The sequence below is a fragment of the Gossypium raimondii genome, chromosome 3 (genome assembly GCF_025698545.1).
Source record: "Gossypium raimondii isolate GPD5lz chromosome 3, ASM2569854v1, whole genome shotgun sequence".
Classification (NCBI taxonomy): domain Eukaryota; kingdom Viridiplantae; phylum Streptophyta; class Magnoliopsida; order Malvales; family Malvaceae; genus Gossypium; species Gossypium raimondii.
This window is the reverse complement of record NC_068567.1, coordinates 38,235,666-38,250,425: the sequence shown is the minus strand read 5'-3', so window position 1 is coordinate 38,250,425 and position 14,760 is coordinate 38,235,666. Positions and strand designations below refer to the sequence as shown.

General features: G+C 33.2%; 1 non-coding gene across 1 annotated transcript; it reads right to left on the bottom strand.

Annotated features, from left to right (window-relative positions):
• Window positions 1–7,210: 7,210 nt before the first annotated feature.
• On the bottom strand, window positions 7,211–7,316 carry LOC128040098 (small nucleolar RNA R71). Its single transcript, XR_008194758.1, has one exon. It is a non-coding gene; the product is annotated as a small nucleolar RNA R71 (small nucleolar RNA).
• Between the last annotated feature and the right edge of the window lie 7,444 nt (window positions 7,317–14,760).

The window sequence follows — 14,760 nt, the reverse complement described above, 5'->3', positions numbered from 1 at the left end:
TCACACGGTTTGTCACACAATGGTGCAACCTTATTTTTATTGCTCACACGTTCTGGCACATGGTCGGCGACATGACTGTGTGACCTTATTTCGAATACTCACACTGGCGTGCACACGGGTTGGGACATGCCATGTAACCCATATTTAGAATTGTACACGATTGGCCACACGACCATGTTTCTAAGCCACACGGTCTAGGCTCTGTTAGACGGCTGTGTGACCCATGTTTCCAAAATTTTTAGGTTTCTCCATATTTTTATGTTTTGATTCAAATTTGTTGTAGATTGTTCCCAAACCAGTTTTAGGGCCTCGTAAGCTCAATTTAAGGCCATAAATGTGATTTTGATATGAATGAAATGTAAATTCAAATGTTTTTATTTAATTTAATAAATAAATGTGTTAATACTTTGTAAATTGTTTTTATTCAAATGTTTTTATTTAAATAAATGTTTTTATTTTTATTCAAATGTAAATTGTTTTGATATATGTCGTAATACTTTGTAACCCTAATTTGATGACGGAGGTGGGTTAGGGGTGTTACACTAAGAATGTATGATGCGATAATTCTGGGAAGAATGTATGTATGATGAACTTGCATGAATGATTTGTATGGATATAATCTCTGTGGTTAATGGTTAATGTGTCTGAATGAGTAAAGTATGTCAATGTATGTATTGAGGATATGAACAAGTCTATCTTGAGTAAGTCAGATGTGAATGAGTCTATCAAGTATGAGTCTGCATGTAGTATCTGTGTCTGTGTCTAGAGTCATATAAAGGGGTCCGTTAGGACTAAAAACACGAATCTCTAAAAGGAAAAGTTAATGACACTCTGAAGACCATATAGTGTAAGACCATGGCTGGGCCATGACGTCATATGGAATATGTAAAGGATAGTTGGGTGAGTATCAGACGATGAGGGGAAAACTTAACGACAGTGAGTTTAGACAAATCCCTGTCGTTAAAAACACCAATTTCTATAAAAGTGAGCCTTTGTGGCTATCTCTATTAAAGACCTTTGTGGCAATAGTTGTAACGCGTAGTTTTGTGCAAGTGTACACAGTCGTTATCAAGTAATAAGTAAGTATCGAGTTATCGTCTCCACATGGATTGTATTTGTGCTAAGTCACTTAATTTGTAAAGTTATATTAACAATTTGGTAAATAAAAACACAATATAGTTGAAAAGTGGTGATTAAAATATATTAAACTAAATACAATGATCCCTAATGCAAATTATCCTAAGTATGCAAACTAAATGAAATAGATTTTAGTAAAATTAAACACAATTTTGCAACAATTATAACATAAATAAACTAGGACAATTACTTTAATTAAACTCAATATATTATCAACATGCTTAATAACATTCAAAAAAACATTTCATGGCAACTCGATCTTTCATGAGTTTGGAAACCACATTAGGTCCTTTCGAAATCCTTTACTTAGTAAATATGCATTTTACTGACCCTTATTTACTAAGGTTTTCTTGGTATTCGTGTGAACTAACAGGGACGTGTCAGGTTTGAAACAATTTAATCACACAAATCTAAAAACTATGCAGATAACAGAGCTTGGTCAGATTTGTTATGCAACCTGCAATTTAATCGGGTCAGGATCTAAATTGAGCACGCACAATTCAATTATATGTCCATTAGTCATCGTCTGGTCAGGATCGCTCAGCTAATTCAGGTGCATTCCAATCACGTATGAACGAAATACAAGCTTGATTTTAATTGAAAACATGATCGACTGAGGCACAAACATTATAAGCATGAATCAAATAAATATTATTTAATCAAAGCAATCATCCTAGCTTAAATAAAATTAAGCTAACATTGTTGTAAACAAGAACAAAGAACACATAGCAAACATATTTAGATTATATTAAAGAAAAAAAAGATTAAACCCAATTCAAAGTGGCTGTCGCCCAAGACTCTGACTGATGAGGCTCCTTCCCTTCTTTGCTTTGCTCCTTGACTGATGGTTCTCCAAGGTGGCCAACCAAGGGTTCTTTAAGAGACTAATTTTTCTAAAAATCCTTATGCAAGGATGATGATAGGCATGAGGCGGAAAGATATCTAAGAGAGGTGAGAGAGGAGAGAATGATGAATGAGTGAGGGATGATTGAAAAAGTGAGAAATGAGCTCTTATTTATAGGTGAGCAAGGGAGCTAGTTTGCTAAAAAAAGGAGTGTCCATCTTTTGAAACTTCTTCCAAGGATGGCCGGCCATGAATTGAGGAAATGTGGCTGATTCTGCTTGATTCTTGGTCAATTTGAGTGCCACCACAACTTAGGACTAAGACTCGGTCACCAGCAAATCTTCGGGAAAGTCTCCGATTTCTTTAACTTTTCAAGGATCTTGTGTAATTAAATGAAAAATTGATTTTTGATCAGCCATGTGCAGTTAAAAATTGGGTTGACTTGGTCCCCAATTTGGACAGTTTTGCAATTAAAAGAAAACTCTTAGACTTGTCCAAAAATAGTAGATAGTTTAGAGGACCAAATAATATAATTTTAACGACTTTAATTAATTAATTTTCTTAATTAATTAAAACCCAATTTTTTAATGAAGTATTTAAAATGAATTATTAAATATAACTTTATATTTTATTATTTAATTTAATCATGCATGGCCTACTTTATAGCTTAAAAATATAATATGCTTAAACTAATATAAAATAAGCCATTTTATGCATGAAAACTATATAATAAAGCATAAAATCACATTTTAATAATTTTCATGTCCTAATTTCATATTTTCGCATATTTCATTAATTTATTAAACAATTACTTGGTTTTAAAAACAAATTTAAGTAAAAAGATGACGAATTATATAGGAAAAGTCCTATGTATTTTTCAGTTTACAATAGTCTAAAGGGAAAGCCTTTGTGGCGAGTACTGAACGTTAAAAGGATGCCTTTGTGGCTATCTTTTTTAAAAGGACGCTTTTGTGGAGAGACTCTGAAAGGAAAATCCCTATGGCTATCTTTGAAAAGGAAAGCCTTCGTGGCGAAATCTAAAAAACGGGTATTGTGATGACCATTTGAAGACAACGCCTTTTGGCAGACACCGAATGAATGACGAACCCCGTATAGTTACAAGGGATGAACAGAAAGGCTAGTGTACGATAAAGTATGCGGCAAGATAAATATATGAGTTAAAAGTATGTATAGAGATTGTATTGAAGTAAGGAAGATCTGGGCAAATTTCGAGTTTAGTATTAAGTGTAGTTTACCCTGCCTAAAGGAAATGATAAGACTAGTAAGTATGTAATAAGATATTAAGTTTGATAATAAGGTAAATGAAGAGGTTAAGGATTACGTAAAGATAAGATTTAAGAAAGGAATTAGAAATTAAAGAGATGTTAAGTATAGTACACTCAAGAGAGGGAAAAATGACTCTGAAGAAAGAAAGATGGTCGCCTCAATAAGGTACCCGCCAAAAAAGAAGAAAAGGTCAAGAAATACCCAAGGATGTGCAAAATAACATATGCGACGTAGAATAAATAAATGAAAAAAGTATACTAAGGTTTAGCTCACTAAGTTCTTATGAATTTACAAACATTAATTTTTGTTTTAGGTTATAATGGATTTCGTGCTGAGGGATGATGCCAGGGCTACACCAAGGAAACAACACACTGGGCTGTTATGCATACAGAGGAAGTCAAATGGCGTGTACAAGTCTGTGCATAATTCATTCAAAAAGGAACTTAATATGTTTATAGCTAAAGTCTACGCATAAGTTCATTAGGTAGTATCCCAAAGTATATCTAGTAGACTAAGAATTAAATTAGGAAAGTCTGAAATTTCTATTGAGTCAAAAAAATAACCATACATTGTATTTTTACAAGGAACTTTGTAGTAGCCATAGATAGTAGTTTGTACCTAGGCGAAATGTAAATGTAACCATGTAATGTACGCCAATAAGAGATTCTATTTCACCCATATGATAGACATTTATGTAGATGAATAAAAGAAAGAAAGAAATTTTCAAGTTACATATGTAAGAAGGGCGTAACACTCAAGATTCGAATCCGATAGATCGAGTCGAGTTGAGGGCATTACAAAAATACTTGTAATTATTATATTTTATCCTTATACATATGTGATGTTGCTGTTAAATTTAAAATACAAATTAATAATTTTATTATATTTTTGTATTTTAACCTTTATGTTGTTATATATACTAGTTTCGAAAACCTTACAATCTAATGTCTTCATTTACTTTACAAACTTGATAGCCTCCATATTGTTACATGAAAAAATTGAACTCAATAATTTCTAAACTCAATATGTAATTGCAAATACAAATAAAAAAAGTCATATCACATAAAAATGTTATAATTTACAAAAGGTTTTATACATTTAATAAAAAAAGTGTATAAGTGACACTAATGCGGTGAATGTGGTCCACAACCTTGTGGGTTTCAGTTTCTTGTCAGACGCGCTATGGTGGATATGTCGGGATCTACTACCTTTAATTTAGTGCTGCCATCAAATGTACTTGTAATTTTTCAAATATATTGGTTTAATAAATTTCCACCATCCTTACTAATATGTTTTGTATAATGTCCTCAACGATTTTGTACACAAAGCAAAATTTAAGAAAATATTAACTCCCTGATTATTTAATGTTTAACTAATATTAAGTTGCATTATGTGGTTGGATCATAATGCGAGAATACAACTCATATTAGTACATAATCTAAATGGTTCGATGTCTAATTGTAATTGAGCAAGTTTATTGAAAGGCTACTATGTTATCTATCAAGTCCAATTAGGGAGATACCTTGTCTTAGGTATTAGAATGGACGATTCTTATAAGATAGAAACATAGATGTGATTGTTTGGAATGACAATACATCAAATAAGATCCAAGTAGAATAAATCCTAGATTCATTTATGGATTTATTCACTTGTGATGTTCATAGTATGGCTTACCTCAATCCTGAGTAAGTGACAGACTATGTGAGTGTGACTTGTATATTTTAATGTATTAAAAGCCTGAATTCAATTGGTAATAGAGCTGAAAGCTAGTACGTTGGGTATAAAAATTTTGCATGACATAGTTTCACTTGCAATAGTGGAACTCATAGCCCAATAAAGGGTGAACGATTTTCTCTTATACACATTACATGATAGATGGAAAGGTAACGTGTCCACGTGTCATTTATCTAGGAAAAATTATTTAATTATTATTTCTTAATAATTTTTCATTAAGGAAGATGTAATGGTTACTATGAGATAAAATAGGATTATATTTGGTGAACAAATTTGACCAAAAGATATTAAGGATTGATAACTCTAAATTATATAAACTTTTATAGCACTTTCTAACTAATAATTCATACAAATTTCGAGTATTTTAGCAACAAAATTTGTAGTTTTATTACAAATTTGATAAGTAGGAAAAAATTAAAGGTAAATTTGTAATCTTACTTATTTACATGCTAATTTTACATATTTTTTTTCTAAATTGATGTAGATTGGTGCAAAAGGAGAAAAGTTGGTCTTAAAACTCACATGTTCGATGTTCGATACTGTAGCATTTCTTGCAGCAAAGGCCATGCAAAAAATGTATTGATGGTTGATCAGTATAGGAGTCCCAAAATTATTGATTAGACTTCCAAAATTCAATTTGACCCAGCTCATAATTGGATCACTAAAGTGGACAAGCTTGCTGCTTAAATTGAAGTCAAATCATCCATTAAGGAGGAAAGAGCCCAAATTTAGCTATGGGAAGCCCAACCATCCATAAAATAATTACATTAGACACCCAAGACTTGTTAAAAAAAAGCATAAATCAGCCCCAACAAATCCTTCATGTGACTGTTCAACTCCTTCCCATAAATCAAGCTTGGACTAACTATTTTTTAGCAAAGTCATCCACCTTCCTCCCTCCACTCAATAGGGCCAACCATGCATAAGAGAAAAAGAGGAATTGACATGCTATTTTTATCAAAATCAAGGGCGCCTCACAAGTATAGATACCCTTTGCCATTCCACCTATTTCATTCATCCCTCATTCACCATCTCTTCTCTTCTTTCACTCTTCATATTTTTCCATTCTTCAAAGAGTTTTGCCAAGCTTTGAGAGCAACCCTGTTCAGTCATATTAGGAGCATTCAAGCTTGGTAGTCATGGCAAGAGGCGAAGAACAAAAGAGGAGCAAAGTGATTTGTGCCTCGGAGAATCATCGAAAACGGCTTTGCATTCTTTACCTTTCAATATTTTATTTTTGTTCAATTCAAGAAACATGATTGTAATTGAGTTTTATGCTTTTAATATAATAATGGTTGCTTCATTTGTTAGTGTTAGAATGATTTAAATTCTTTTTTTGTTTAATTTAATTTTAAGCATACTTAAGTTAATATAATTAGAAATCTATCACCCTTTAATTTATTTTCATCATCGATCAATTTGCTAAGTATTAATTTTGCAATACTTGATTTGCATAAACAATCCCTATGGAGAAGATAACTCTTACTCACTACTTTATTACTTGTCAACGATTGTGCATACTAGCACATAAATCAAATAATATCGAGACAAGTTTTTGGCACCGTTTTCGGAGACTGCGTTTTTAATCATTATTTGTGAAATTATTTTGCAATTTGTTTTATTTTCTATTATTTTTAACTTATTTAATTATTGTGATCTTCTTTTCTGTATTTATGAGCATTGATCGAATTATTGACTTACTCCCAGTAGACCTTGAAATGAATCTTGAAAAACAAGCCCAAAGACAAAATGAAGAAATGAATCTTGAAAATCAAAATCAAGATCAAGGAAATGGGGTCGCTTATGCTCGAAATCCAATCATTGTTGCTAATGACAAGGACCAAGCCATAAGGCAGTATGCTGTGCCACTTTTTAATAAGCTTAATCCAGGTATTAGAAGACTCGAGATCGATGCATCATAGTTTGAGTTAAAGCCCGTTATGTTCCAAATGCTTAAGATAGTGGGTCAGTTTAGTGGAATGCCTACTGAAGATCAATACCTCCACCTTTGATTGTTCATGGAGGTGAGTGACTCCTTCTAGCTGATCAGAGTAACCGAGGATGTGTTAAGGCTAAAGTTGTTCCCATACTCACTTAGGGATAGAGTGAGAGCATGGTTAAATTTGTTTCCACCCGGTTTAAATTTTACACAACAAGAGCTAGCAGAATGCTTCTTGATGAAATACTTTCCCCCTAAAAAGAATGTTAAATTGCGCAATGAGATCACTAATTTTCAGTAGATGGATGATGAATCTTTGTATGAGGCGTAGGAGAGATTTAAAGAGTTATTACAAAAATTCCCTCACCACGGGATTCTGCATTGCATCTAGCTCGAGACATTCTATAATGGTCTCAACGCACACATGAGGATGGTTGTAGACACTTCTGCAAATGGTGCTCTCCTTTTTAAGTCTTATAATGAGGCTTATAAAGTTATAGAGAGAATTGCCAGTAACAACTACTAGTGGCCAACCAACCGAGCAACTTCGGGAAGACGAATAGCAGGAGTACATGAAGTGGATGCCCTCACTTCACTTACAGCTCAAGTATCTTATATATCCTCAATGCTTAAGGATTTTACTGCTAACGGTCATAATAATGTTGCAGCCCAACCACCAAGTCAATTTGAAAACATATCCTGTGTATACTGTGGGGATGGGCACTTGTTTGAAAATTACCCATCAAACCCAAAGTCCATTTATTACATGGGAAGCCAGAATTAGAATAGAGGTGGGCAAGGGCCACAATCCAACTTTTATAACCCTTTATGGCGGAACCATCCAAAATTTTCATGGAGTAACCAAGGAGCTAGACCCAATAACATTTACATGCAACCCAGATCAAATCAACTGCCAAGGCTCCTGCAACAAGTTCAAAAACCACCACAAGATGAACCTTCTAATAGTTTGGAGAACTTGTTAAAGGCGTATATGGCAAATAATGACACCACTTTGAGAAATTTGGAGAATTAAGTAGGTCAACTAGCCACTGAACTTCAAAATAGACCCCAATGAGCATTGTCTAGCGATACCAAAAATCCAAGAGTTTTTGGCAAAAAACATTACAAAGTGGTTACTTTAAGAAGTTGGAAGACATTGAAGCCTGAGGTGGTTGAGATCTAAGATGCATCTACTAATGCTTAACGCAAGGAGGAAGTTCAACCGAGAGTTGAAACTTCCTCTCCTCAGAAGGCAAATTTTGAAAACTCTAACGAGGTAAACCCTAAACAAGTCAATTCTGATAATCTAACACCTGCGTTAGATGTAGAAACATCACATCGGAAGAGCTATCCAATCCAAGCCAAAGTTCCACCACCTCCTTATCCACAAAGGCTTAAGCAACAAAAGTAGGAGGTGCAATTCAACAAGGTTTTGGATGTTCTCAAGCAGCTTCATATCAGTATTCCATTGGTAGGATCTTTAGAAAAAATGTTGAATTACATCAAGTTCATGAAGGACATTCTATCTTAGAAGAGGAGACTTGGAGAATTTGAGACTATAGCATTGGCAAAGGAGAGAAGTGCATTCCTACAGAACAAGCTACCTCCAAAGATGAAAGATCTAGGGTGCTTTACCAGACCCTACAATTTCAGAGAATCTTATTGTGGTAAAGCCCCATGTGATCTAGGAGCGAGCATCAAGTTGACTCCCATGTTTGTCTTTAGGAAGTTAGGTATAGGCAAAGTGAGACCAACAACTGTAACACCTCAACTAGTGGTTCGATCTTTAGCACACCTAAAAGTAAAGATTGAGGATGTTTTGGTATGTGTAGATAAGTTCATATTTCCTACTAACTTTATTATCTTAGATTTTGAAATAGATAAGGACGTGTCAATTATCTTGGGGAGACCTTTCCTGGCGACCAGTAAAACATTAATTGATGTGCAAAAAAGGTGAACTAACGATGCGATTTTAGGATGATTAGGTCACATTTAATGTTTTCAAAGCTATGAAATTCATTGATCTGATTGAAAAGTGTTCTGCAATGTCAGAGTTAGAGTCTTTAGTCTTTATAGAATGGAAGCTTAATTCTGTAGATGACCCGTTAGAGCATGTTTCAATGTCTGACCCATCAGATTATGAAAAAGGTAAGGAACATTTGGCTTTGTTCAGAACCAATTCGAAGGGTTGTGTGTCACAAGCCCGATTTGAATCATTGGATCTAGAGTCTCGAGAATACATACAACCTAAGGCATCAAACGAGGAACCGCTCAAATTGGAACTAAAGGTGCTACCTTCCCATTTAAAATATGTTTATCTAGATAACTCCTCTACTTTGCCTATGATTATTTTAGCAGGGTTAACTGAAAGCCAAGAGAGAGAGTTGATTTAAATGTTGAACTAGAAAGACTATCGGTTGGACTATAGATGACATTTGAAGAATAAGTCCCTCCTTTTACATGCATAAGATTCTATTAGAGTAGGGTGAGAAAGCCATAATTGATGGGTAGAGGAGGCTTAACCCGATCATGAAAGAGGTAGTCCAAAAGGAAATAATGAAGTGGTTAGATGCGGGAATTATTTACCCCATCATGAATAGTTCATGGGTGAGTCTAGTCTAGTGGGTACCAAAGAAAGGCGGAACCACGGTGTTGGAAAATGAGAATAATGAGCTAATTCTTACAAGGACAGACATGGGTTTGAGAATCTGTACAGATTATAGAAAGTTGAATAAGGCAGCTCAGAAGAACCATTTTTCGCTACCATTCATGAACTAGATATTGGACTTACTCGCGAGTAGGGGGTATTATTGCTTTCTAGATGGGTACTTGGGATACAACCAGATAGCTTTAGACTCGGAGGACCAACATAAGACAACTTTCACTTGCCTATACAGTACATTCTCTTTTATACGTATGCCTTTCTTTTGGAAAAATGGGTTTGGAAAAAAACATCGGAAAATAAGTTTGAGGGAAAAACCAAAGTTTTAAAAAATATTTTAAAACAAGAATTTGGTTGTGATATCTAAAATAATAAACACTTAATAAAAATTGTACCTTTTCAATTCGTCTAGGATGAATGCTTCATTGAATAGTCTTCTCCGCTATCCTCACGTTCACGTCTGTCGAGTGAGAGCTCACTTCGAATTAGAAAATTTTTAAACTTTTGGGTCAAATTGTAAATAAAAAATATTTCTAGAAATCTTTTGAAATAATTTCTTTAGAGAATTTTTTCTCTACAACTTTCTCTTAAATTCAAGTTTGTGAAAAATAATAACCCATGTCTCTTTTATATAGGAGAGTTTAGAGAGTTGAATTATGATTAAACTTAATCACTTTAATATTAAATTAAAATAATACATATCTTGATAACGATTAGATTAAATTTAATATTAAATCTATTAAATTAATAAAATATTTACCTATAAGATAAATATTAAATTAAATTTAATATTAAGATAATAACTTTAATATTAAATTAATAAAATACTATCATGATAAGTATTAAATTAAATTAATAAAATTCTATAATAAGTATTAAACTAAATTTCATATTAAATCAATTAAAATAATATTATTTTTGGAATAGTTAATTTAAAATCAAATTATCCAGTAGAGTCTCAGTAGAAGTGTGATTCCTCCATTGTTCAATTGTCGAAGGAGCACCTGCCAACCATTAGAATGCCACCGTTGTTGTCATTGGCATCGTCGTGTCTGGTAGTGCCATCGAATGTACGACACCCTGAGTCGGTTCGATCCGAGCCTAGTGACGGCTCGACCGGTTCGGTCTAGCCACTGGTTAGACTGTCGGCTCGATTTCACATACAGGCCCAGTTTGACCAATTTTCGGGTCTTAGTCTCGATTTTGGGTTCTCGGGCCCGAATTTCAATCTCAGGTCTAATCTTCAAGTTCAATTACCCATTAGGCTAATTGTCTAACTTGAAAATGAATTTTTAAAAATATCATATTTATTTTAATTAATTCAATTAATTTAATTTTACTTTATCAAAATTAATTTTCCAAAAAATCACTAAGAATTTCCATATTAATTTTTTAAAAAAAAATTCTTTAATCAAAATTTCTATTTGAACAATTCTCAAGGTTTCCTAATTTAATTCCACATTGAATAAATCGACTCAATTAAATTATTTTCATAGTTGTAAAATTTTCTTCTGATTCAAATATAGTCTGATCGATCTTTTGTTAAGCTAGCAGAGGGACTAATTGAACATATACAATTAGGCTCAAGTAATTGAAATTATGTCTAAAAGCATCATTCCAATAATTTACAATTTACTTAATCATGAAGTAAGTCCATAAGAAGTATCATGAATGAAAACTTCTTATTGGATACCATTTACGAAAGCAATTCATCCAACTGCTTTGTCCAATGACATCATCATGTGTGTTACCCTCATATAATATCCTTGATTCCTTTGAGTTAAATCAGTTCACTCAATACAATCATATTTTATCTTATTGTCACCATTGTGTCTTCTTAATGATTAATATGATCACTATCAACAAATGACTGTAATAAATTGCTTGTTCAAGACAAAAAAGAACCATTCACCAACACTTGAGTTCAGGATTTTCGTTGGATGTTATATATGTTGGAAAAAAGGGTTTGGACAACGCAGCGAAAAATAAATTTAGGGGAAAACCAGAGTTTTAATTTTTTTTGTCCAAAACAAGATCTTGATTGTGGTACCTAAAGTAATAAACACTTAATCAAAATTGTACATTTTCGATTCGTCTAAGATGAGCGCTTCGATCGAGTAGTCTTCCTCGCTATCCTCAAGCTCACGTCTACCAAGTGTGGGCTCGCTTCGAATCAGAAAAATTTTCACAAAAATTACCAGTGGTGTAGTTTCATAATTTCTCTAAACTTTTAGGCCAAGCTGTAAATCCAAAAAATATCTCTAGAAATTTTCTGAAATAATCTCTTTAGAGAATTTTCTCTCTACAACTTTCTCTTAAATTCAAGTATATGTAAATAATGACCTAAGGCTCTCTTTATATAGGGAGAGCTTAAAGAGTTCAACTATTATTAAACTTAATCACTTTAATATTAAATTGATATAATATTTATCAAGATAAATATTAGATTAAATTTAATATTTAATCTTATTAAAATAATAGAATGTTTATCTGCAAGATAAACATTAAATTAAATTTAATATTAAGATAATCACTTTAATATTAAATTAATAAAATACTATTAATATATGTATTAAATTAAATTTAATATTAAACCATCAAAATAATATTATTTTTTGAATAATTAATCTGAAACCAAATTCTCTGATGGAATTCCAGTAGGAATGTAACTCTTCGACTACTCAACCACAGAACGACCAACTACCACTAGCCACCGACACCGTCGTGTCCAGTGATGCAAGTGCGACACCCTTACGAAACCCCGAGCCGATTCAGCTGCTACCGATTCAGTCCGGGTTAATGACGACTCGACCAGTCTGGGCAAACCACCGGTTGGACCAGTAGCCTGGTTTTACATACCGAGCCCGATTCGACTAATTTTTGGATCTTGGTCTCGGTTTTGGACTCTCGGGCCCAATTTACGATCTCGGGCCCATTGGACCAATTGTCTAACTTGAAAATTAACTTCCAAAAATATCATATTAATTTTAATTAATTTAATTAATTTAATTTTACTTAATCAAAATTAATTTTCCAAAAACTGATTAGATTTTTCAAATTAATTGTTCAAGAAAATTCTTTAATCAAATTCTCTAGTTGAACAATTTTTACGACCCGCTAATTTAATTCCACATAAATAAATCGATTCAATTAAATTATTTCCAAATTCATAGAAGTTTCTTCTGATCCAAATGCAATTCGATCAAGCTTTTGTTGAGCTAGTGGAGGGACCAATTGGACATATATAATTAGGCTCTAATGATTGTGTCACATCCCAAAAATTGGGTTAATGAAAATTGTGTTAATGAACCGAGAGTGGTCACGATCAAATTTTTTATTTAGATAATCTTTTACTTATTTGATAATAAATAAATACCAGTTATAGAGATTGAGTAGTGGTGGAGCTATCCTTGATGATTTGAGTTCGAATCCCTTCGCTCTAATTAATTTCTAATTGGTGCAAAATTTTTTCAAACCCTTAGCAAATTCATCCCATATTTTTATTTCTTTATTTGCGCAAGTTCGAAAATAAGGAAGTGTTGTGGCTTAGTGGTAGGAAGCTCGTTAACTATCCTAGAGGTCCCTAGCTTGAATCCCCTTGCACCCTTGTTTTATTTTTCTATTTTTGGCACAATTCACACGTGCACAATAGATGCCAACCGTCCACCCCCTTGTTCCCTTATGTGGAGGATTCCTTTCCTCCTAAAGCCAATCAAACTTGCCTTATGTTGTAAGACACATCCCCCTTTTCACTCCTTGTTTCACTCCCTTGCCAAAACCACCTCTCTTGCCATAAGATTGTGATACAATGAACCTGGTCATGGTTGACCAAGCTACACACATCCCTTATGCCATCCACCACCCTCATTTGCACCCTAATCTCCATTGTTTTTTTCTTTTTTCTTCATCTTCTTTTTCTCTCAAATAAAACTAGAACCACCACAATCGAGCATTCCACAACTATTAAAGACCTCCTAACCACCATAGACGCCACCTGTTTTCGCTCCTCTTCCCTTCCATCGCCATGAGCCGCCATGACCACCGTCGCAAACTACTACAGGTCTTTTCCTCCTCTACTTATTTTCTCTTCTTTTTCTCTTTTCTCCTTTCTTCCAATTATAGTGACCGAAACCTCTTCCTTTTACTATTTTCTCACCACCGTCAAATCGCTGCTCCTTTATAGTTGGACTATTGCCGAGCCACCGTCAGTGACCAAAATTTTCCTTTTTGCTTCCTCTTTATTTTGCTGATCCTTAGTGACTAAAAATCATATTTTTCTTTCACTTATTCGATTATTTATTTTTAGATCACTCAAACATCGATCTCATTCCATTCTCGATCCTTTGATCATTTCATATTAAATCAAGTGTAAGTAAGGTTGTTTGATTCATAAAACTCTTCATTTTAGAAATACAATGGTTTGGCCGAATGGTATAGGGTGATAATATAATCAAGTTATTTTCTTATTGGTTTAACATAAGTACTAATGTGATTTCATATCAACTTGAAGGACCAAACGACGCCGATCAAAGAGATCCTTATTGTGATAAGGAAGACAACTAATCCAAGTCTTAATTTAAGGGTAAGTGATGGTGAGAACTATTTCAAACGATTAAAAACTTTAAGTGTTAAAAATAAAATCTGATAAATCTAATTAAAATATGTGTTTGATGTGATTGATTCATCTATTGGCTTAGATCTAAGTGAAATCTCCTCTAATAAGATTGTGGCAAGCGGATCTATGATTTAAGGTGTGAGATCTAACTCTCATTTTAAGTGAAATATAATGTTATTTACTTTAATAAAATGTTAATTAATTAATTAATTTTTGAGTACATTAAGTACTCGAGTGGAGTTGAAAAACTCAATCAAAGAGGAATCCAAGTAAGTGTCTTAAACTATTAAGTGTTTTGAAAATCCATGATTTTTTTATATGTGATGTATGTAATGTTGATCACAACTCTATGTTATGTGATTTAGGGCTAGATTGATATGTGATGATCGAAAAATTTGATATATGTATGTGTATGTTAAGAACCATGTTTTAATATAAATATGTATATTAAAGCATGCTAAAGTGAAAACTATGTGATATGTGAAAATTGTGAGCATGATACACGCATATGTGTAAAAATCGAGAAATATGAGTTACGAGCA